The sequence below is a fragment of the Neopelma chrysocephalum genome, unplaced genomic scaffold (assembly GCF_003984885.1).
Source record: "Neopelma chrysocephalum unplaced genomic scaffold, ASM398488v2 Primary Assembly neopelma1_25, whole genome shotgun sequence".
Taxonomy (NCBI): Eukaryota; Metazoa; Chordata; class Aves; order Passeriformes; family Pipridae; genus Neopelma; species Neopelma chrysocephalum.
In genome coordinates this window covers 7,557,769-7,582,149 of record NW_020897694.1, presented here as the reverse complement: position 1 = coordinate 7,582,149, position 24,381 = coordinate 7,557,769, and the positions used below count along the sequence as shown (strand labels likewise).

The following is a 24,381-nucleotide window of genomic DNA, read 5'->3' as shown; positions in this document are numbered from 1 at the left end:
AGGAAAGGTCAGAAAGGTTAGGAGACCAGGACAAGAAGGCAGGGATGAGAAAAGAAAAAGAGCAGAGGCTGGGAGAGGCTAGAGGATGTTCTCCACCATGGTCTTGGACAAAAGACATCCTAGCACTCCTCTGTTGGCAAGTATCAGCCTTGAAACTCACTCACAAACTGTGCTATCATTCTCATCTTCTCGCTGGTCCAAAGATTAGATGGCAACCTATCACTGCTATCAATTACTCCCTCAGATCAAGTGTCTGAGTCACTTCAAGTCCTGGAGAATCAATCAACCACAGACCACATCTAACCTACTGGCTTTTCAAGGCAGATCTTACCTGTGGAGACAAGGTAGAAGTTAAAATTCAATTCACAGTTGAAAATCTTTGAAGCTACTGCCATACCATGTGTTGTATTTTCCCAGGTGGTGTTCATGTAAGTTGTAGCAGCAATGAATGCACAGTTCCTCTGTATGTAGTTGCAACTGCAGGAGGAAATCACACAGTCTATTTGCACAGCCTGTTAGCTGCATAACTGGTCCTTTGTACACAAAAATCTCTGATTCAGCAAATTCTTTAATCATGTGTCCCACTTTAAGCACATCTCTGGAAATTGAGTCTTATGTCACGTACCTCTGAAAAATCAATTTTTGTCGTAATTTGCAGCTTTTTCTGTCATTTGAGCTTTCTTGTTGGATTTGTCTGAAATTCTGTGTCTGACGCAGTATATCAAGGAAACATAAATGTTCTTATGATTATGTTTGCCAAATAGTTATCTTTTTATGGCATAAAGTGACATTATCACTGTTTTCCATTTTTCCAGCATTATTACACCACAAGAAAGGAGTACTCCTGTAAAGTACAAAAATCTGCTGCTAAAACTACCTATGGCTTGAGGTTTTTCACCTCTTTTTTGTTAAATGGGAATAAAGCAGGACATCAGAAAAAGAAACATTTTATGGGATCTATTTACTTCTACGTCTACCCTTAACCTTCATAACCTGTATGGATATACCATTCAGCTTCACAAGTTTGTTTGCACTTCTCAAATAGACTAAACTGGCATGATCCCATACAGTTTACCACTCACTACATCCAAACACGTGGTGAGAAATTTGCCCAAATAGCAATTTTATATCTAGTTTATGTGCACAGTTCAACACTACTTATTCTATGCTGCCTGCCAAAAAAGGGGGAAAATTATCTATATTGTTAAAATCTAGCAGTTTTCCTATGCATTAAATGACAATATTTTTTACTGGAGTGATCTAAATTGCATCTTGCCCTCTTACTCCTAGTTATGTACATGACAGCCTCTGCTGGCTTCCACAGAGATGATTGATTGTATTTTGGTATTAGAGAGCACATTTCTGGTCTCAGGAAGTTTGTGAAGGCAGACAGCACGTGGCTCCCCTAGTGACTTGCAGAGGATGTATATGCCAGTTGTGATGGAAAGAAACCATGACCTTTCTTTTTGTCTTCAGAAATTATACAGATCTGTCCATGGACAGCCAATTTCAGAATCAAATAACCTTTGTGTTTTCTAGGTTGTGGCCAACTAGGCAGAGAAGGAGGAAAGCACTGTCAATAAATGTAAAGCTAAAAATAGGCAGACCAAAAGCCTCAGCAGGGCTCTGGAAAAATCCTGAAGGTGGAAGTAAGAGTTATTTATAAGGCTGGGAGTTGAGAGGGGAGAAAGAGGTCAGTAGAAGACACTATTTACATAGTTTGGGTTCCAGAAATTACTTTCCTGTGCACACAGCATCATTAGGAGGTGTTTCTGCTCAAGTCCCAAGTCCTACCTACTTTTTGCACCAACACGTCATGCCATGACAAAAAGAAGGTTTCTGGGCATTCCCAGAATGCAAGAGGGACAGGACTCATGAGCTGCATATCCACTTTGCAGAGCAGAGATTCTTACTTGCAGATATGTGTTTTGCGAAAGCACTTTTTGGAGTCTGAAAGCAGGTCAAGCTGCCTCCACAGGCATGGTCCCAACTGGTAGGTAGGTTGATAGAATTATAGACAGATGCATGCCTGGGATGGAGTCATCTTCTCTAAATTGAACCACAAAGAAGTGAGCTTTCTAAATTACTTATCCAGGATGTTCCCAGACATCTCCACAATGGAAGGCAAGCTTTGATGATTAGCATTGACTTAGGCCATGTACAGTTGAACAAGTAGTTCAGTGCAACAGGATCAGATGCTGAAAACTTGACGTTTACATGATATACACATTGGTCTCATTCTAGTCCCATCACGTTAGTGCACCAGATGTGCCCCTAAGGCACATCTTTCCATTGAGTTTTATCAACAAGGGATCCAGCTGGTGCCTCTGAGACTACACCATGATGCAAACCCCAGCATGGAAAGTGAAGGTGCCTGGGGGATGTATTTCAGAAACACTCTCCCAATGCAAACAAAAACTCCATTGCAGACACATCCTTAGATTAATAATTTTTATACACCTAAAATAGCTACCATGATATCTATCACTGCAAAAGTGAGGTCTCAGACAAAACCAAGAAGACTGATCTCATTTACACTTCTAAAATTTGAAAAATGTACAGGTTTTCACCTCACATTTTCAAAGGAAATAGAGGGAATGTTTATTTTACAGGAGATCACACATTTTTTTCTATCTTTACTCTTAAAGGTAACTCAAATATTTGGCTATTAACCAGCATGAACAAATTCTGCATTATAACAACCGTTACAATTTTATTTAATAAGAAGTCTTGGGTAAGCTAAATAACAGATGGATCTTCCAGCCTAATGTAATGTAATAGAATATAAATGACCAGTAAGTGTGTATTTAAATATCTCCTCTTGGGCTTATTTTAAATTGACTATTTACATTAATTCTGAGTTAAATTGTTAGTGAATTTAATGAGGAATTTAATCTAGTTTGCCATATATGAGAAAGAAGGACAATAGTTATGCTGCAGCATAACCTGCCTGGTGGTTTGAGTGGACCTCCTTGGTTGCAGAAAGGAGCCTCTGAAAAGGTGTCTAAAAAGGCCTATGCAGAGGAACATCAGAAGGAAATATTGGGACAACCAGCTCCTGGATGAAATCATTGATAGCATTCCATGGAAGAGCACTAACATTTCAGTGACCTGATTTACTGCTTTCCCTCACAAAACAACTGCACTGGCACAAGTGTGGGACAGTAAATTGCAGTGTGGAGATGGGAAGGAGCAGCCCTAGCAGTAATCACTTAAATCGGCTTTGCTGGATGAGGAAATGAGTGAGATAAGGAGCAATGAGGTGGAAATGTCTCTAGCTGAGGCTGGAGCTTGAAAAGCAGCAGTAGCTCTTCAGCAGATAATTTAACAGTCATCTGGCATATCAAAGGGATCCACTGACTTTTGGAGTGCACAGAATAAATAATTGATACCTCACTAAGGGGACTATCAGGTCTCAGCCTTCAAGTTGATGGGAATTAGCCTCATTGGAGGGGATGTTTGCAAGGCCACACCATACACGATATTGGTGCTAAGTACAATATTGGCTGTGACATAATGCAGAAGTTAATGACATCTCAGTATTTTGTTATACCATTTTACTCTCTTCTCTCCATTAAGACACTTTCAGTGTCTGAAAAGTAATTTCTTTCCAGTTACTGCTGCACTTGTTAGAGTCCTCTGTCTCCAGCAGCCTGGTCACAAGGGTCTCACAATATTGCTGCTAGAACAGAACAGATCTCTGAAAGTGTGTAGGCAAGAGAGACCCAGCACAGGCCATTTCCACTGCAAAACTTCCTGGAAGCTTCTGCATTTGGGAATGAAATGACTGAAATTCTTTTTTAAAATAAAAGCTCAGGGGCAGGATCCTGCTAATGGCACCTCAGAAACAGGATGCGTTCAGTGGCACCCACTGGTTTGTTTGTAAGGTAATGCCTTTGCATGGGAAGACTGGCTGAACAGCCATTGACAGAAAAGGTTCATTTGTATTGGCCTGGGGACAAACACTTTACCGAGAAAAAATCCCATTGCAGACCATTTGGTCAGAATCAGTGCCTCACCACTCACTTTAAAGCCTAGATGAGTTACATGAAAATAATCTGGGAGTCCAACACAAGCTGCAGGAAATAGCTGTGAACTAGTAAGGTGGTGAGTGAGGCTGCTCTATGAAATGGCTACATATCTTGGTCCGAGTCTTCACTCTCATGCTCTGGATCTATCTGCAGGCACCTGAAATTTAGAAGAGAGCTTTTGCCAGACACCTGAGCCAGCAGAAAAACAGACTTCCCTCTCACCCCGCTTCTTTACCAGCTACATCTGCAACAGACAAAGGAGAGAAAGTTTTTATTTCTCAGGGACAGCCTATTAGACCTGGGAGCTCCTGAGTATCACAGTGATGACTGCTAAGACCAAAACTTTTTGGTATACAGGGCAGAAGTATCTTCTATCACCAGGTCAGGGGGCTGAAAGATCGTAGCACCTCTTGCTCACATCTTGGCAGTGCAAGCCCCTGGAACACAACATGCTGTTGCAGCCAACTCCCACCTATGGCCCCAGCCTGCACCTGTTCCTTGAAAAAAACAGCCCAGGTCATTGGTCCCACCTGGGACTGGCCAAGAGCCTGCCCCACAGCCTCGCCCTCCATGCCATGCATGCCTCAAGCCCCTTGCAATCAAAAGAGGAGACAGCTGCGGGGGAAACAGGGTCAAGCCTGTCCCATTAACTGCTAATGAACAACCTGGAAAGAGAGGGGGTTGTTTTTTGGCTTCCTCCTGAGAAGGAGCCTAATGTAACTAGATACGAAGACAAAGGTGAACAGGTCATTCCTGCTTTTGGCAGCTCCAAGTCACAGCTCTTTCCACTGGCACTGGGTCACAGCCTTGTGCCGGGCGCAGAGCCGGGTGAAACTGCTGCACTTGCCTCATGTCAATCAGAGACCCGGCAGGGAAAGGCCACGAACTCATTCATGCCACGCTCTGAAGACAGGCTGTGCTGTGCTGCACATCACCTTCAGTAACATTTGGGCAGTGCCTTAAGCTTTAAAGGCCTTAAGCCTCCTTAAGGAGGAAACAGGGAAGTTTCGGAAATAGGGAAGTCTACTTAAAAACTGGTCCCATGGCTAGAACCTGGATATGTTCCACAAGACTTAAACTTGTGGAAATTGCCACTTTGCAGTCTGTACTGCTTTCAAAATGGAGTTAAGGTCAGAGGTGGTAGCAGTGATGTAGATTACCTGACATCAGGTTGTGATAAACAAATGATTGGGAAATTGTCACCTTATTAATGAACAAGACAATTGTAACAAAGTTTCTGGGAACCAAAATGCCATCAGTGAATATATCGTCCCAAAACCTCTCTATTTTCCTCTATACAGGAGAAGAACTATATAAAAAAGGATATTGGGAGATAAAGTGACTTACTCAAAGTCATACAAAAGACCCACTGCTTTGCTTTTGTTATTAAAGCCAGGTACACATGTTGGGAGCGCTCTCATCCCATGTTTCTTCTGTTTTCTGAGATGAACACCCCTAAAGGCTGAGCTCTCTGGAGGTGCTTATGTCTTCCCTTTTATTGCAGAGGGAGCCTTATCTGGGTATATGGGAGGAACTGGAGACAACTCAGTCTCTTTTGAGACACTGTCCAATACTCTTATAAAGATATTAATCACCATTCCCAACTGTGCCATTGTGTCTGGGATAAGGATTTAGCATGTTTGCATTTCATAATCTGCCTCCAAATTCTAACAATAATCCACCATAACCACTGTAATAGACTCTTCAAATTAAAATGCTGTTTAACAGGAAAATTAAGTTCTAGAAATGTATTGCAAAAATTAGAATTACCCACAAAATAAAATAATTTTGACATGACATATCTGGCTGTAAATTTGCCTTGCAACAGAAATATTCATAATTACAGTAATTTGCAGCTCAGCCTCTTACTGTAGCTATATGATCCCATAATTGCTGAGTTGTCTGCAAAGCGCTGGTTGTGCTAGCTAAACCAGTTTGCTGCTTAAAAGGAACAGACTCTTAGCCAACTCCAGTGCATCCTGGAGCCATGGAAAACTTCTTGGAGACTGCAGTGAGCAGCAGGCTGGATCTTCCACTGGAAGAGAGGATATTCAGCCTCCTGCAGAACAGTATTTCAGTAACATTTGTTCAGATGTGTGGCATACTGAGATGGAGACAGGTATTGGTAAAAACCATGTAAATCAACTCTACTATAAATCACTGAATCTTAACTGAGTAGTTCTGGGTTTGTACCAAAGCTAACGGAAAATACTCTGGTCAACATCATGGATAAAACTCTGGCTTGTATTTAGGCTACAAAGCTGTTGATTTCCTCAAATTCAGAACTGAATGTTTACTTTCTACGAGCCAGAATTAGGAGAGGAGTAATTCAATAAATACTTCTATCTTAAATGAACATATGCCCAAAACCCTTGAATATTGGGGCTCTATTGCAACTAATGACCTTGAGAAAATAGTCTGTTTCTGCTGATTACATAAGAAATGGCATAACTCATGGAGGTATGTTCTTAATAACACCAGTAAGCAAAGAACTTGCGTAGGAAACGAGAGTCTGAGGTTCAGGTCCTTGATCCCAGGACAGCATTGCATTTAATTTTGTGTAAAGCAAAAAAGGAGTCCTAACATCCTCTTTTCCTAAACCTTGAGCCTTTAAAGTCATCCTCATCTTGCTTCCATGAACCTGTGTAGCAGAGTGGTTTGTATTCAGCAAGAACAGATACTGGACCACCTATGGAGCTGTGTTGTCTCCTGTGATGTGGAAACCGGGGGCTTGAACTCCTCTAGATTGAGGTGCAAAGGAATTTTCAATCTGTTAAGAAAATCCTCTTAGAACCAAACTGTCAGAGATAAGCTGTGCTGCATGGTCAGACAGTACATAATGCTGGTGGGACCAATGCATAACACATAGTTTTGGTTTGTGGTTTGTTTTTTTTAATTTGGTGGGTTTTTTGTTTGTTTGTTGTTTTTGTTGGTTTGTTTTTTGAGTAAAGAATGAAAAATGGTGGGGGGACTTTTAATAATGAATTTAAGCTATTTTTTTTTAAGCTATTTAAGCTATTTTTCTTCTGGTCTGTAAAATGTATGTTACACTCCATCTCATAATTTATGACACTAGGTAGAAGAAGAGAAACTTGCAACAGATAGGTTTTTATATTTAGGCCAATGTTGTAGCCATGGTTGTTCAGTCATCTTTATTGAACACAGTGTTTGAACGACAACTCCTCTACCAGATAACATATGTCAGCAATGATCACCCTTTACTGCAGCAAACAGCATGAGGTTTGTTCAATAAAATTCTATGACCAAGGTTGGCCAAGTACCAACCTATTCAGGTAAGAGACACACGCACTAAGAAATTTCTGATGCGCCTGGGGAAGAAGCAATTAAAAAGCTACTTTACCTAAAAGCTCAGGACAGCAAAAAGGCCCTGTGACATAGAGCCTGTTAGAAGCCCTAATCCTGCTGCTGATGGGATGTCTGCTTGGAAATGACCCATCCATCCAGGCTCATACATTATAACATTTCATTATGTTCACTGTTATTTAATACCTCCTACAGCAAGCAGGCGCTTGGCACATAAAAATGTAACCAGCTCGCATGGACACTCATTGCTGTGAGGAATCCTGAGTAATGTGCCACAGTATTTTATACTAGGGGTTTTATGGTAGTTGGTTACAAATACTAGTATTATTAGAGAAATAAAATATGTCTATTCAGCTTGTGTAAATACTTTCAAAAGACTATTTAAGAACATGATCTCTGGAAGGAGATGCATGTCTTGCACCTTTTCCCTTACATTGGGCCAAGTAGGGAAACTGCCAGTCAGGCTTTGCTCAATAAATTTAAGAAGTTTGCTCCTCCTTCTGACCTCCTCCCACCAGGTTTTTCTCATCACTTGTGTTTAACTAGGTTTTCTGTCACCGTATTTTGAACAATGATGTCCACTGCTGACCTTCCTGACTAGGGAGGAGTCTAATTTCAGAAGGCAGCAGCTGGACCTGGGATTTGGGATTGTTCATCCCCACTCTGCAATGCACCCTCTCCCTCCTGAATCCATACCCAGAGCTGCTTGACCTTCACCCCTGCATCCCTCATATTCTCCTCATCAGCCCCAGGGGTCAGGTCTGGGGTGCTGCAGGGGGGGGGGAGAAAGATGAAGTGAGATTGTGGTTGCCGCCATGCAATCAGAAATGGAGCTGCAGGGATAACGGCTGCTGCTGGAGGAGCCAGCTCCATCCTGGCCAGTCTGTCCTTTGCAATCCAGTGCCAGTTGCATCAGTCCAGCACATATGATTAGTCTACAGGAGGCACTGTGCCACTTTCCTCTCAAGAAACAGGCCAAAGGGCAGGGACCTGCAAGCCATCTTTAATCCTCAAGCCCAAGAGCAAATGCTTGTGAATAAGTCCAATGTTTCTTCTGGAAGTAATGGATTGCAGTACAGGAATATCAAGACCCAGAGTGTTCCTGCAAGCTGCAGCAAGCAAAATCACCCTCCCTCCTCCCTGCACGCGCACTATCCCGAAATAAATGTTGATGCCATCAGTAATCAGAGCAGCATGCAAGCTAACGGACCAGCAACAAGAGATGCACTGCTACCACCCCAACAGAGAGATCTGTTGGAGTACGACTTGATTCAGCTCTGTTCCTATTCTTGATTTTTTGCTTGTTTCTGGTAGGTCTATGGGGTGGCAGGAATCCAAATACTTCTTTCAGGACAGTTCCCTCATCCACTGCCCCATCTCTTTTTTATTTTGTAACACTCACCATGTCTGCAGTTTTTAATTGCAAGTACCTTTCTCCCACTTGAAGAGCTGACAGTACTGATTCCTGGTGTCTAACACAGTGGTTCCTATACAGGGAGACACCAGTGCCTACAGAGATGGAGCCAGAGCCCACAGACAAGTCTGCAATGGGTCCCACAATGACCTTCAGCATGTGATATGAAGGATCCATCTTCTCAGCAGTTTTCTTGGCTGTATTCCAGATCCTGGATCAAGTTTATGCCTCTCCATGGACAACCAGCAAGCACTGCATTAAGTTATCACCTATTTTTCACCTCCTTTAAAAAAAAAAAAGGAAGAAAAGAAAATCTACATGACAAGAGGGTTGTTACATCAATAAGGAAAGCAGTAAAAACATTGACTTTATGGAGTCTTCTGCCCTGAGCTGTATGTTTTGTAAAGCACTTTTTCAGTCAGTGCCAGGCTCGGATTATGAAGTGTGATAACCAGATGCAGATAATCTGCATGTACAACAAGCTGAATAGCTGGACAGTGCAAATGGTATTGATTTTTGTCATACTTAATGAAAGTTATTATTCTGACCTTAACGCTTCCTTAACTTTCAAAGCAGCATGTGGTGTTTTAGCTCGATGGCTTCCTGGCCCCATACTGCTTCTGTTCAAGATAACAGAAATTATATCATTGATTTCAAAGGGAACAAGCTCAGACCATTGGTGTCAATAGCAATCGCACCATAAGGCTATTCTCTCGGAAAAATGAGTTACCTGAACAGGAAGAACCATAGTACATGTGATGGCACCAAATATTTGCCATGTGACATCATATGGCTCTGCATGTTCGTCAAAGTTTTCACAGCTAATGTGGCAGCAAGTAGATGCTCAGCTGGGCTCATTTTCAGGTGTCCATTTCCTCTAGACTAAAGCCAAAGTCCAGATCTGTTGGCAGTGACTCTGTAAAATGTCAGTATAGCGTATGCTTCTGTGGCCAAAGGTAAGTTGAGTCATTCTTTTTAATGAAATGACCCTTAATTGCCTTTATTCCTTTGAATAGCACATTTAATAAATAGAATATACATTTTATAAAGAGATTACAGAAGAGGAGAGTTGCCAGTATAATTATATAATCTTTCAAACCCTAAACCTGAAATTGCCTTTTGTTTGCTGTTTTACAGCACATCTTTTCCTGTGTCCTCTATAGCTGACAGAATAGTGTTTGTTTAAAAAAATATGTGTCAGAAAACACCATGGGAAAAAATGTATTGTTAGATCTCAGCCAACCTGCGGGAAGGCTCAAGCCAGGACTGTCAACACACACAATCCCAATTCAACGTCTGCTCTTTGCAGCAAAAAAAGACAGTGTAGAACTAAGGAGAAATTAATTAGAAGACTGAAAGGAAAGAACAGAGCAAATTTTATTTCTTTCTATTCCCAACCCAAAATAGTTGGCAAATACCTGTCTACTGTACAGAGATATAATTTCACTTTGTAGTCTCTACCAAGTGAAAGTTATAAACTAGTTTACAGTGAAGTTATTGTTTTTCTGAAAGCCCAAACAAAACTCCTACTGATTTCAGTGGAGCTAGGCTTTCGTTTGATAAGCTTATCTTGTGCTATTTCAGCACTTCAAGGAACAAATATTAGTATTTTTTTTCCTAATCCTGCATTTTTTGGTCTGTGTATTTCAAGTAATTCATCATAAACACTGTGAACATACAATGTGATGGTATATATTTTTCACAGCTATGGGATATCATTTTACTGCTTGCCCCTCACAGAGACACACTGGATAAACCAGACAGAAGACTTCTGTCCACCCCTCCCTCATAAAACAAGTCCAGCTCTTACACTGACTTTTCTGATAGGAGATGGATCTTGGGATTGATGAACTGCTCAGGGCCTGAAGGTATCAACGGGCTCTGCCTGAAAATATGTCTTTGGCTCGGTTCCATCAGAGAAAAAAAAATTAGGCCACACGCCATCAGATTCACTCAAATATGTTTCAGATGCTTTGAACACACTCTAAATGAAAGCAGTTTTGCTATTGCTAAGAAGAGGTTTTCACCTTCGATTATGAATTGGAAACATTGCTATGGAAGGAAAGCATTAAAAAAAAAAACAAACAAAAAACCACCCAGGAACTTAAATTGTGTTTGACAGCTGCCTGTGCCCAAGCTGTTACTTAAACTTTCTTTGAAGCATGATGTTAACCACAGGAGTCCAGGACAGAACTGGTGAGCAGCTGGTTTCTGAGACGTTGTTCTGTTTGGTACCGCAATCTTCCCAGATTGCTATTGCATCCCACAGTATCAGGGTTTCACTGTGTGCCAATGAACCCTAGAGTTCACAGAACTCTTTCTTCTACTAAGGTACTAAGGGATAGCACAATTTTTGCAAGCATTTAAGTGTACTTTAAAAACGGTCTGGACGCGGGATGTACAGCCAGTGCCAGGCTTACCTTCCTGCTCCAGAATGAGACTGCCCTTCCCAGATGGCATGACTTGCATGGGGAACTTTCAATAGTGTCATAGCAATGTACACACTGCTTATCAGACAGAGAATTACATACAGGGCATTTTGACAGCCTCTGGGTTTGTGAATGACTAGAACTGGCTGTCCATAGAGATGTTACAATGTTATGGTAGGTGTGAGGCTTTGTGTGTCACCTCCCCACCTACCTTACGTCAGTATTATAAAATCATCATCACACATGCTGTTGTATTAGTAATTGCTATAGAACCTCCCTCTGCAGCTGCTGCCATGCAGGGTGGCAAGCTGCTCTGCAGCAGGACTAGGAGAGCCTGGCTCCCTGTGGCTGTGTGTCTGTGAAATTCAGGAGAGTTATGGCTGTAGGGCTTTTATGCAATATAGCTTCTCACCCTTTCTCTTACACACTTCTCTCCATTCTCATGTCATATCAGGAGTAAAAGTTACACTACAATGTTTTTTCTCTACTCCACCACATATGTACAAACTAAAGGTGCTCGAGACCTCTATCTTTTTGTCAAATACACTAAAAATCCCATGTTGCTCAGAAATATATATAATTGCTGGGGTTTGAAGAAAAAAATGGGAGAAATATGCACTCGTGGATATTTAAAATCTTTTGGAAAGTAGGCTAAAAAAATAGTACATTAGATGTAGGCGTTCACTTTCTACCATGCTGCACAGCAAGAGGAGTAAAATGGTCACAGCACATTATTTATAGGAACAGTGCTAGGGCAGTGCTCCTGAACATCCCGCTGGCAGGGGCGCTTCTGATCTGTAATAAAAGCCTTTCATCAGTAGGATGCCAGTCATCATTGCTTCCCTATAGTAACATTTCTAGGTACTGGGCTCACTGGAAACCATAGGCACAGGATTAAATGCTGTCTGTGGTATATTACAACCAAAAGCTGGGCATAGTTATAGTCACCTTATTAGCTTTCTTTCTTTCCTTTCTGAAAGATGGGGTTTTGCACAAGACAGAATGGAGTACTGCTGGGATATGATTTCACAGAGTCATAGAATGGTTTGGGTTAGAAGGGACCATAAAGATCATCCAGTTCCAACCCCCCCACCTTGGCAGGGACACCTTCCACTAGACCAGGTGGCTCAAAGTCCCATCCAACCTCGCCCTGAACACTGCCAGGGATGTGGTATCCACAACTTCTCTGGGCAACCTTGTGCTAGTGCCTTACCACCCTCACAGTAAAGAATCTTTTCCTAGTACCTAATCTAAATTGACACTCTTTCCTTTTAAATTCTTTATGTTTCCTTAGATCAGCTGAGGCAGAGGCTGTAAGATTTCTGGTATTCCCGTAAAACTGAATATCCTGGGATTTGTTGTCCACACCCTTTGTTTATGCTGTCTTTTCTAGCAACTTCTCAGGTGAGCAGGTAGTTGGCATAGAGTTTGCTGCCTTTGAACAAGCAGAAACCCACTCACAACACAGAGTAGAGACAGGCTTTGGGTTTTAAAAATTTATTTATTTTATAAATATGCACTTTTTTCTGTACACCAGCAATTTAAGAGCTGATTATGTGACTTTCTAACCAATCAATCACTTGCTTAAAGCATTTTGAAAGAACTAACAATAGAGTGCAGAGACTCTAGCTCCTGCAATACTCTTGTGGAGATCTCTGCCAAAGTAGGTCAATGTGTTTGCACATCACTTTTAGCAGAATTGCTGTAAGATTTCTGAGAGAGGTAAAAATCTGAAACTGCTTAATTTGTTGCTGGTTTTGCAATCTGTTTGGACTTATTTGAAAAAGTGGTTAAAAATATATTGAAACAATTATTATGGAAACTGAGACAATAGCAGTCACATTGAGAAAAGAAGCAACACGTTCATATCATTATGCAAAGCTCTAAATGATTCCTTCAGTATGCTGCAAATGTTTCTGATTTAATCCCAGATGTTTATCATACTCATTATAATTTTTAGCCTTAAGAATTAACAAATTATGAGAACTTTCAGAAACATACAGCAACATTAATCTTCTTAGAAAAAACAGTTTACCTGGGATTCCCTCAGGAAATAAGGAGGAAAAAATAAAAAATTTCTGTGCAGTTTAGTGAAATATGTGCCAATCCAATTCCTGGTCTGTACCTAGAAGCCATAGCACTTTCCACATCCTAAATATGCATATGGCTGGATGTACAGGTTTTGATAAAATATTATTATACTTCTACTAACATACCATGCAAATGCTTTGGTGCCCTTCCATCTTTCTCTCAAACCAGTATGTTTTCTACAAAGATTCCCAAATTTACTTCTCCTTTCCCAGTCTCCTGTAGCTAAATTTAATTCCTGCTTTTTCAGCTTTGCTAAACAGCTACAACTGATAGCCAATTATCATTTTTGAGCTGTGTTTTCAGCCAAAGAGGTGGATTTAGAGCTCTGAAATGTAAAAACACAACCACGGCATTTGTATCACATGCAATTGCAACCCTTTCCTATAAATAGCTGGGTCAGGAGAGCACCTGTGTTTTTTCACTCCCAGCATTTGATGGATAGCTTTGCTGGCATCTCTGCAATAGACACTACGCTAAATTCAAAAGAGAGGCTTAGTCAGTTCTAAGTAATGGAAAGTGTCCAAATTCTCCTTGGCTTTGATTCTAACAGAGAAAGACATAATTTTCTTGTCTCCTTCCAGATTAAACTCCATTCCATTTTCTGCTGCCCTCAATGTGCACTCCTGAAAAGCCCACAAATGCATTAACATTCAGTCAATGAGATATTTCTAGCAGCTAGACTACTATAATGTTTAGGTTCTTCTGCAGTTGCAAAGCCTTGATTTTAGCCTGCCCTTACAATGCATAAATTGTCTTTAATTTTGACAACCCTGAACAATACCATCTTGACAGCCTGTAATGTCTTGTACCCTTGCTAGCTATACCACGCTGTCTTTAAGGCTGCCACTTTGGTCTTCTGTTGATTGCTGATAAGTGAGAAAAAATTCATAATCACCATCTAAATCATTAAAAACCTGGATTTTTATGAGTCCTTGTGGAAATTCATGAGGAAACATTTCTTTTTCAGTGCAGATTGTTTGGAAATTCCTCAGAATGCGGGTATAAAAACAACGTGCACATGTTTTTTCTTTTCCTTGTGCAGGATAAATAAACCATCCCCAGCTGATAGCATATCAACAATTCCACATTCAGGCATTGGGGGAACAGGATGAAGGGAGGGATAGCATATCAAGGGAAGCATGAGCAGCAGGTTCAGGCTGTGAATGTAAACTATATCTACTGAAGAGACTAGATGTAACCTGCTAATGTTGACCTCTTAAACCCTTCTCTTGAAGATTTCCTGCTACAGAAAGTACAAGCTATTTTCTTGCCGCTTGCAACCTTTGGTTCAGTTGCTTGCCGACTCAGGAGGATTTGCTACCCAAGTTTGGCACAGATCATGTTTTCAAGGTTTTCTTTGCAACTTCAAAGGGCAGAAGGGTATTTCAGGCTGGAAATGAACAGCAACAGCACACAAGTTTTACACTGTGCTGAGTGCTAGCACTGTCTGGGTAGGCCATTCTAACATACTACAATGTCCTTGATCCAACCTTGTATGAGCCACCTTGCATTTGCTAACATAAGCACTAGCTCAGGGTAAGCTCACCAACCAAGAATATACCCCATCACTCAAGTGGCTTCTACTATGTGTTGAGCTTCGAATTACTACACTGATGAGGGACCCCAAGCTGGTTTAATGGTAGCTCATGCACATCTCTGCACAGCCACAGTTGTAGATTGCTTGCTATGCAATGTAGTCAAATGTGTTCAAAAAGCATGCATTAGTTCTTAGTGGCCTTTTTCTGCACAAAATTCAGTTCAATTGAAGTCATTCCAGGGGCCAGAGCAATGTAGAGCGCCAAAAGGCCAGGTTTCCAGGTTACAGCTTACCCTATTTATTTACTCGCTTACTATCCCATCTAAACCACCGAGATGGGTTACAGAGCACGCTTCACCAGATTTGACCAGTTTGTTTGTCCACCACATTTCTAATCTGATTTCCTTAGGAAAGGTTTGTGATTGCAGCCTTTATGCAAGCACATGTACATGCACAAACGTGTGTGTACATTTGCATGTCTATGAATTCCCCTTCTCATCACTGTCCATCACCTACTAGTAACTTTGAAGCTCTTAGCCACTTCCAGCCAAATCTGACAGCAGAGAAGGGATTTCTAACATGCTTATTTTCTATGGGTCTGTATAAACAGGCAGTTAGTTAATGGATAAAAGCTCTATTAGTGTATCAGTAGTCCAGAGGAAAAGCTGTAATTCCTATAGATAGCAGAGACTATGTCTACACTCCTACACAAAATTTTCCAGAACCATTTTCTGCTATTAAGGGCAGCAGGCAGTGAACAGCCCATGTCATGTACTACTAAATGCTCTTGCCCTCCAAAACAGGGTGGCCAAACGCAAACTACCTGCTGGAAATCACCTTGGCCAAAGCTTGCTCCCACACTGTTCCTGTGGTTCAAGAACCGTTTGGGAAACTGCTACAGGCACAGGTCAGCATGATGCCAAGCACCATTTGGACAATTTGACACTACAGAGTATTGAATTCAAGTGGCCAGAAGTGTTCCCTAGGACTGTTTGATTTAGTACAGCCATGGGCAGAGAACCTCGAAAGGAAAGAGTTTAAGAATGTCCCATCCTCAAGGAAAGCTTGGATCAAGGTCACTACCATATTAGACAATGGAGAATCCAAGTATGAGGTGCAACCCCCCAGAAATAGGCCTCGTTAAATCTGTTGCTGGCAGAATGATTTATTTAGCTGATGGCACCTTATTTAGAATTCACTCCCACTAGCCACACATTTCAAATATGATACAGCAACTCTCATCCCTGGATGCCAGATGCATGAGTATTTTTTCAGCATTTTAAGACCCCAACTCTTGAGCTACAAGCTCACCAAGTAGTTTCACTTTAAAAATATAGAAGGCTCCAACAGTATCCACCCTCCAGACATATTAGAAGAACCTTCAGTCCTTTTAACACCTTAAGATGGAGGGCAAAGGAGAAATGCTGCATATGTTTTCTCAGAGGGTACTTTACTGGTAAACTTTAAAAAAAATGAGATCTTGGCAAAAGTTTAAAGGGTAATAAAGTAGAGGATAAAGAGGCAAAAATATGAGGAATCATGTAGTGGGCAATTGCTATTTCAATAAGCAAAACCAGGAATTCAGTCAATATAGAAACTCCACTCTATGCAAGTCATCATTTCCTACCCCGTGAGTCCCAAATTGCAGGCAAGATGTAAACCAGGATGTGAGGGAGGTGAGTTCATGAAATCAAGCTGTTCAGTAAAAATTCTATTGGGGTAGCCCAGCAGACTGGTCAGTGATTTCTTTCACTTTTGCTCATGGCTCTTAATAGAGCATTCTTCTCTGGTGAGGTCCAGCACTTCATATATTCCTTGCTTATTTAATAACAACATATCAAGCATTACACTTGGACTTGTAAGGTGAGCTCTCAAAATGGCATGGTGAATTCAAGATTCTCTCTTGCCCATTGATACTGCAGTGTGATTGTACCCCTTGTACAAACCTTAATGATAGGCCCATTTCCAGTAGTTAGGCCACCTTGCATTTTAGAGCTGGTAATCTTACAGGCCCAGGTATTGTTGTAACCTAAACAAAAATACATAACCCAGATTACCACCCTCATCCCTCCCACCAACCAGGTTTCTAGGCGGTCCTTATTACAACGCTAGGGATCCGAATGCCAGGGTAAGGGGGAATGTCAGGGTATACCACGGGAAAATGACATGCAGTAAAAATTTTGCTACATAACAGTCTCATTGCCTCAGGGGAATCAAAGATATAGCAGAACTCAAACCATTCCTACCTACTCACCATATCATTCTATTCAGGGTCCTGGATTTGGACCAAATACTTTCCCAAACTACCAAAAACCTTCACTGGTTTCCAACTCGAAATCCTTTCTTGTCCTCCTTTGTCTTCAGCTGGAGAACACCTTCCAGCTGCCACCTGGGAGGGGTGGCCACAGGGGGACCAGAGCAATAAAAACAGCAACATCTACTCTCTATCTTCACTCGAGCCCTACCATCTGGCCATGTGGAAGCTGGACTTGCACAGGACTGTCCAGTGGTAGCTAAATAATTTTCTCTTTTTCTCTGATTTAATGGGTTGGACTTTGCTAAGTTGTATGGGTTAGCATGTGTTAAGTCAACGCTTTGTGGAATGCTTTATTTTGGTTGTATGTTACCCTTTAAACTAAAGTCCCAGCCAATCAGAGGCTGGGTTAAGGGCTGCAGCTGGCATGGTGTGGGTGTGCTCCCTGGCTGTCTTTGACTGACAGCTGCTCCAGGGCTGCCCCAGGACACTAGCAGGGGCTGCCATGTGGGACAAGGCACTACCTCACTTCTGTGATATTCAACCTGTCCCTTCCCCCACACCCGTCTCCACACTTGAGTTGGTCTGAGCCAATAATTAATGTAATAATGCATTCATAATAAGCATTATTTCATAATAAGCATTCATAATAAGCATTCATTTAGCTTTTTAGATTTTGTTCTCTGTTTGTAGTAGCTGCCACCATGATTGTTTTTCCAAGACACTGTAATTTTAGGCATCTTTATTGCTTAACACGTGAATCAGATGATTTACCTTATTTGCTATCAGTAGTGACAACTGAGAATTCAGACCACAACCTCCACGGCTAAAGCATGAAGATGTTAAAATCTTAGAGTATGAAGTCTGCTAACCAGCAGCTGCAGAATCTCATATTCCACAGCACAAAGCGAGACATAGGACAAATACTGAGTATCTGCATACTGGATATCTGAAGAACAGCCTCCTGCAAGTATAAACAGCTGAAAATTGTAGCAATGCTGAGAAGAAGATTAAGACTCTGAGGAGCTGGAAACTTGAATGCCCAGGAGGACTCTGAAAATTGCAAGCTCTAGGTTCCATCTCTTGGGTACCAAAGAACGAAGTCTAACATTCCTGCTGGAATATTATTAACATCTGTTTGTATTTCAGTGGCACCTAGTGACCCAAACCCAAGCCTGAGCCAAGAAACTGAAAAATGAATATATATGCACCATGAGTCTTTGATGTGCATACATGTGAAGAGAGAGAGTCCTGTGAAGGAAACTCTTTTTGCAGGCTGTCTCCTTTGTCATAAATGCACTTGTTCCACAAGCAACCGCTATAACAAAACTTGGTTGCCTATATACTTTTTTCCCCCACACGGAGCAGGCCTCCCTCCTTCCCAATTCATCATTTCAACATTTTTCTGCTCACCAGAACATCCCCCCTCTTCAAGGTCTTTTTGCCCCCAGAGAGTGCCATGTGGTGGCTGGCCAGACCCTGCAGGCTGGACTGTGATGCCGTGGTCACTGCCACCCCAAATGGCCATGGGGGTTGCCTGTTGTCCCATGGGAGCCATGTGTTAGGACTTCATCCTTTCCCAACTGTAGAAATTTATGAACTTCAGTGCCAGCATACCTTTGTGATCTCTATTTCACTCTGAAATCAACGAACAGGTTCAGAGTTATTGAAGAGGGGCTGACAGACAAGCAGACAGACAGCCAGGCAGAACAGTTGTGTAAGCTTTGTTTCCTTAGGAAAGCAGGCTAAAAAAAGAAACAAAATGCAGTATTCACTCATCATTGTCTACAAAAACACTGAAATCAGCTATTTAACACTTTGCAATGAGCGCAATGGCTCAGCAGAGTTATTTATTCTGCTTGAAAAACCTGTTTCTAGGCCTCAGAGGATTAGCTGAGAAGCAGCATAACCTCTCTGTGACCCTACCCGAGAAGAAGCTGGTCTAACTGGAAGCCTGGAAGCAGTATTTTGAAAGTGGTGGCAGCTATGTATAGCTGTGCTAGAGCTGATCACAGCAAAGGGGAAGTTTTGCAGAGAAAGAAAATACTCTAAGCATCAGAAAGGAGAAAGACTTATAGAAAAGGAGAAGTGAAAAGTAGGATAGGAAGATGAATGAAGAAAAAAAAGCCAGAATCAGCAGCTCAACAAATGCATTTAAGTGTGCTAAGGAACATAGTATATGATTTAATTGATAGGTTAAAAGTATGTTAAGATAGTCAGTAGAAGCTGAACAGTGAAGAAATTTTACAATACAGATTTGGTGTTCTTAAACGCTTTTTAAATCATCGGGAAGCATCACTGCCTCCAAATGCAGTGGATGGCAGAGTAGAGAAGAGCAGGCAACATCAGCAACATCAAGCCAGGCCTGAACCCACAAATCTGTTTTCCTCTATTCCCCAGTGTTAGGTTTGAGAGGTCATGTTTACGTAGAATGTGGTAAGCTGTCCAGTTTTGTGAGAATGAGGACACGAAACACGCGAAGGAAATCTCAGCTGCCCAGGCCAGGCCGAACAAGGCTCAGAATACCCTCTGCTAACAGTATCTGACAGCAGGAGGATGAAGAAGTGTCAATAAGCAGACAATGAAAGCACTACAAAGTTTCAGTTGGGAAAAATATATTAAGATTACATGTATAAAGCAATACAATGTATATTTTCACATATCAAACCAAAGATACATATATTTACACACATATGCATATGTTTATATGCACTCATATATTTATCTATATAAAGAATGTGATTTTATTCCCCAGCATAATGCTGAGGGATAAAATCACATTCTTCCTGCACTGGATAATCATCTGTCACTTTAATCCTGGTATCAGGTAAGAGCCTTTAATTATTGATTATTGTCCTTTGCTAGATAAAAGTACTGTATATAATAAGAGTAGGAATAATCTTACAGATTATGTGAGCCCTCTCCTGATCAGCATAGGATTACCCAGTACAGGCAACTCTTTAGTGATCTATCCTGGCTAAATTTGAGTGTCAGTCTAATTGATTTTCTACCACTTTCTCACAGGCTGTATTTCACTGTTGGTGTCCAACATACCTTCCAAACTGTTTGTTCTGATGTTCAGTCTAAATATTCTTTTTTTATGCCATGGGCTCACATACCTCCCACCTTACTCTAGGTCCCTACTGACAGACACAGCTAGACATCTAATTACCCTGGGCTCTCCTAGCAGTCAATAAGACAGCTCCAGAAGACGCAGAGGTTGTAGGTGAAAGTTCCTGCTCTCTACAAGCAATGTTACAGCAACACTTCTAATTCAGGTACCTCACTGGGGGTGAGCGGAATCTGGGTCTGAAATATCACCCCCCTCCTTTAAATAGTCACAGATTATTATCTTGTGATTTAATGCCTCAGCCTGCGGACACTCGCAAAACAACACATCTTATGACTAAAACTCCAGCATTTTACACCATCACTCTTGTTGCATTTCTCTGGGCTATTTCCTGTTCTCCAATATACTTGTAGTACCACAATGTCCTTAAATTATTACAATTCATAGGGTATACCAGCAACACCATCTTTACAAATGTCACCAAACGTTAAAAATGTTACTTTGCATGCATTTTATATTCCAAAATCAGATATAATTTTTTGTTTATTAACTGTGTGAACTAAGCAAATATACTTCTTCTGGAAATGCTAAGTCTGCATGTTATTTCCTGGACCTGCCTGGTTTACACACCACCTCTCATCTTCATGTCTATGAATTTCATTTGTATCCTATTAACTTCCTCCTCTATGCACCAAGTAAAAAAGTACCATCTCCTGCAGCCCACGCCAACAGGGAGTTGTCAGAAGTCCTCTCACCAAGGATTCCCCTTTGGCCATCCTCTCTAGCTGCTAAGGAGACACCTGTCAATTTGAGAGCAAGTGTTCTGCATGTTTCTGAGCTCGATTTAGGATGTGTGTTGACCATGATTTGTCTTCTGCTTCCCACAGATGGTTTAAAAAAGACAACTGGGAGACACTGGGGAGGGGGTGTTTGCTGCAGAAAGCAATTAATTCTCTTATCATGTCACCGTATTTTGTGTCACAGGACAGACACACTGACATACTGTCCCTTATTCAAGTAGGACAGGCTTCTTCATCAGCACAGTCTGAGGTGTGTTTTGACACTATTTCTGCCTTTCCTCATGTATTATCTAGGAATTCATTTTGCAGTGAGATGCGGCAAGTAACCCCAGTGGGTTTTAAACTCTCATCAGTGCTTCGGTGCTGAAAGTACTAATATAGGTATTAAGACTGAGCAGAAATAAACCACTTTCTAATCAATAGAAGCATGCATTTTTATTTGATGCTCTATTTAAAATAGGGAATTTTCTAGTTTCTTACTAACAGCAGTTAAAATGCCTTAATGACAGGTAAAACTGGAAATGAAGTAATGTAGCTTGATCCTCAAGCAGTGAAATATTCCGGGGCTGGCTTTTAAGCTAAGACACAAAGCTCCTATTAGACAAAATGCCGGCATCTTTCAAAAAAATATTGGCAGCATATGGAGTAACTTCTTGATAAGGACTCAACAGTGTCACCAACTAAAGGTCAACGTAATCTTAAGCCACACCTTAGCACATACCTCATCTTTTTGTCTGCTGAGCCTACAAATATTGACACATTTAATGTTAAGTTTTTAGGGGTTTAGTGACTAAAAGTTAATAGTCAAAGGGACTATTCACATGACTGAAGTTAAGTCTCTGACTATGTGTTTGAACTGTCAGGACTTTGCACATCTTTTGTTCTACTGAAAGTGATAAAGGCAAATTTTTTTCTCATGCTTGAGCTGGAAATCCTAAACCTGTTTCCCACTGAATTTTGTCACAAGGGCATTTTTAATGTGACTTTCCAGGGCTTGTCAGTGTATGTGTGCAGAACCAAAAATGTCATATACAGTATTTAAAATGCAGAGATAATTGAAGAGAAGGTGCCTGAAAAATCATAAAGTAGGGAAACAAAACAAAGACCTCACAGAAATGGAAGAATTAAATTTACTGTTATTGTGAATGAGTTTGTATATTCTTTAGCAGAGAAATAATATAGTATAGATGATTTTTCGTTACTGGAGTTATATACCAAGTGACTATTCATAAAAATTGTGTTTACTTCTGCTGTGCTCATGACCAGTCTGTGCTTGCTTTCAGTAAGCAGTTCAGTTACACTAGGACTAATGCATCTAAAAAACAAAGTTGGAGTTTGCTCAAGTACTGTCCAATAGAAAATTCTGGATTTCTGCAAATACTTGCTTCCCCAGAATGTTTTAGATGGGCAGAAATAGTGTTGACACAGCCAAAAGGGAGGTAAAAATTAGATACACAAGATTCAGACAAATAAGTTCAAGAAGAATTTCTCTGCACCCTTCACAATTAGGACATCCTATCTGCCTCCAGTTACTGTGTGATAATATGACAAAACTTGTGTGGCTGTGCTAAATACCAACTAGGCACACATCCTACTTTTCCAAAGAACTCGGCATCAAAGAAGCCTGTCTCTTCAGGGGAAAAAAATTAAAATTATTTATTCCTAGCTTGAGATTTTAAAGATTTGTGCCTTATCACAAAAGACACATTCACCCCTGATCATTCAAGAAAATCACGCATAAACTGCAGAATTTTTAAACATCACAGAATTCCCAGTGTAGTCGGGGAACACAAAGTATGTTCTTAAACAAAGCATTTCCCTAAATGCTTTCCTCTATTACGGTTAGGATCAGTCAAAAGAAAACAATTCCACGCAGTCTTTGTGACTGAGAACTACAAACTAAGAGCTCACATTTCCAACTTTATTAAACAGTCTTATGCAAATGTTTATGATTAAATCATAAAAACTAAAACTAATCTTAAAAATGGTTGACTTGCTACTTTGCTCATTGAGTTTTCAGAGGGGAAAAACAAAGGGAGGGTCTAGTTAACTGCTGCACCATTTTCCATTGATTTGATCATCTATTTTATTTAATCTTCAGGATAATTATATATACCATTTGGCTGACTAATCAAAGATCAAATAGTTAACAATCTAAGACCTGTACTCTACAAACACTTAATTAAATAAATGATATCACACTACAGTGGTGCTGTATTCATTACAGTTGTAGGTAGAGGTATCCGAGAAATACTTTCCAGAACTTGGTGCTTCTGTAAGATGCAAGTTCATCAGCTGACTGCGAACGCAAGTGAAAATGGAGAAGTAAAGGAGAGTAAGATGATAACTGCAATAAAATCACGGTGGTCTTTTCACTGATAACTCATTAGTCATGGGCTGGTGAAGGGTTTACTTTTAACCCTCGCTCTGCAATACAGTCTATATAGCCTATGCACTTATAGTCTATAAAATTTAACGTGATGATAAAGCTTCTAGAAGTCTTTCATAAAAATGGAATTTGAATGCAATCTCCATCAAAAACAAGACTACCTACTCGGCCACAATCCCCACGTGCAGGTAAAATGAATATTTTAAAGCAACTTTTCCAGATGATCTAGAAAGATAGGATTTTGAGTATATTGGCATTAGAGTAGACATGACTAGTCTAAAGAGAGCTGATATTTTTAAAAAGATTGCTAGATTTGTTGACTTCTACAAGCATTTATTTAATAAAAACTCGTGAGAAAATTTCCTTTTCCCAAATGTTCAACATTATTTAATAAGAATTAAAATACAGCATGAAAAATGTCTCAGTAGGCGTTTTGGAATCAGTAAACTCAATCAACTCAACCAACCAGCCAACTAAAAACAAAACAAGAAAGGAAGATCAAGACTTGGCTTGAACTTTCTAAGAAATTGCAGAAGCAGAATTACCACATTTTCAGAGCTGAAAGGTGAGAATTTTCTTATGAGTACTTCTCTAAGAAGGAAGAAAAATCTGCATACATCTTTGCAAATCAACTTAGGGACTACAGTCAGCAATATTAATGAACACAGAAAAGCCTGTCTAAACCAACAATGGCAGCGTCATAAGAAAAAAATTCTTTTCATTAAAGTTTTAAAAAAATTATTTATGAAGCAGTCATACAGGATTTAAAGCACACATCAGACTGATTTGTCATGATTTTGACTGTCTTGAGTAAAAACCCCATAGTATTCCTGTTTGTTGGCTTTAAAATTTCTCTGTACAAAGACATAAACTACTGAATATATGAATGCATACAACTGTGTAAAATAGTAAAGGAGCCAAACAAAGAAAATATTAAAATACTGCTTTTTTGGTATCCTTGGAGAATCTGTGGTAGTAACTAGGCGTTGTTTCCTGTCTGAAGAAATATTACATATATGGGAGACAGATCTCTAAATATTTA

General features: G+C 40.5%; 1 long non-coding RNA gene across 1 annotated transcript; it reads left to right on the top strand.

The window, feature by feature from the left end:
• Nucleotides 1-12,282: 12,282 nt before the first annotated feature.
• On the top strand, nucleotides 12,283-18,332 carry LOC113963333. The gene is made up of 3 exons (XR_003532751.1): nucleotides 12,283-12,320; nucleotides 12,493-12,602; nucleotides 18,230-18,332. It is a non-coding gene; the product is annotated as an uncharacterized LOC113963333 (long non-coding RNA).
• The last annotated feature ends 6,049 nt before the right edge of the window (nucleotides 18,333-24,381 follow it).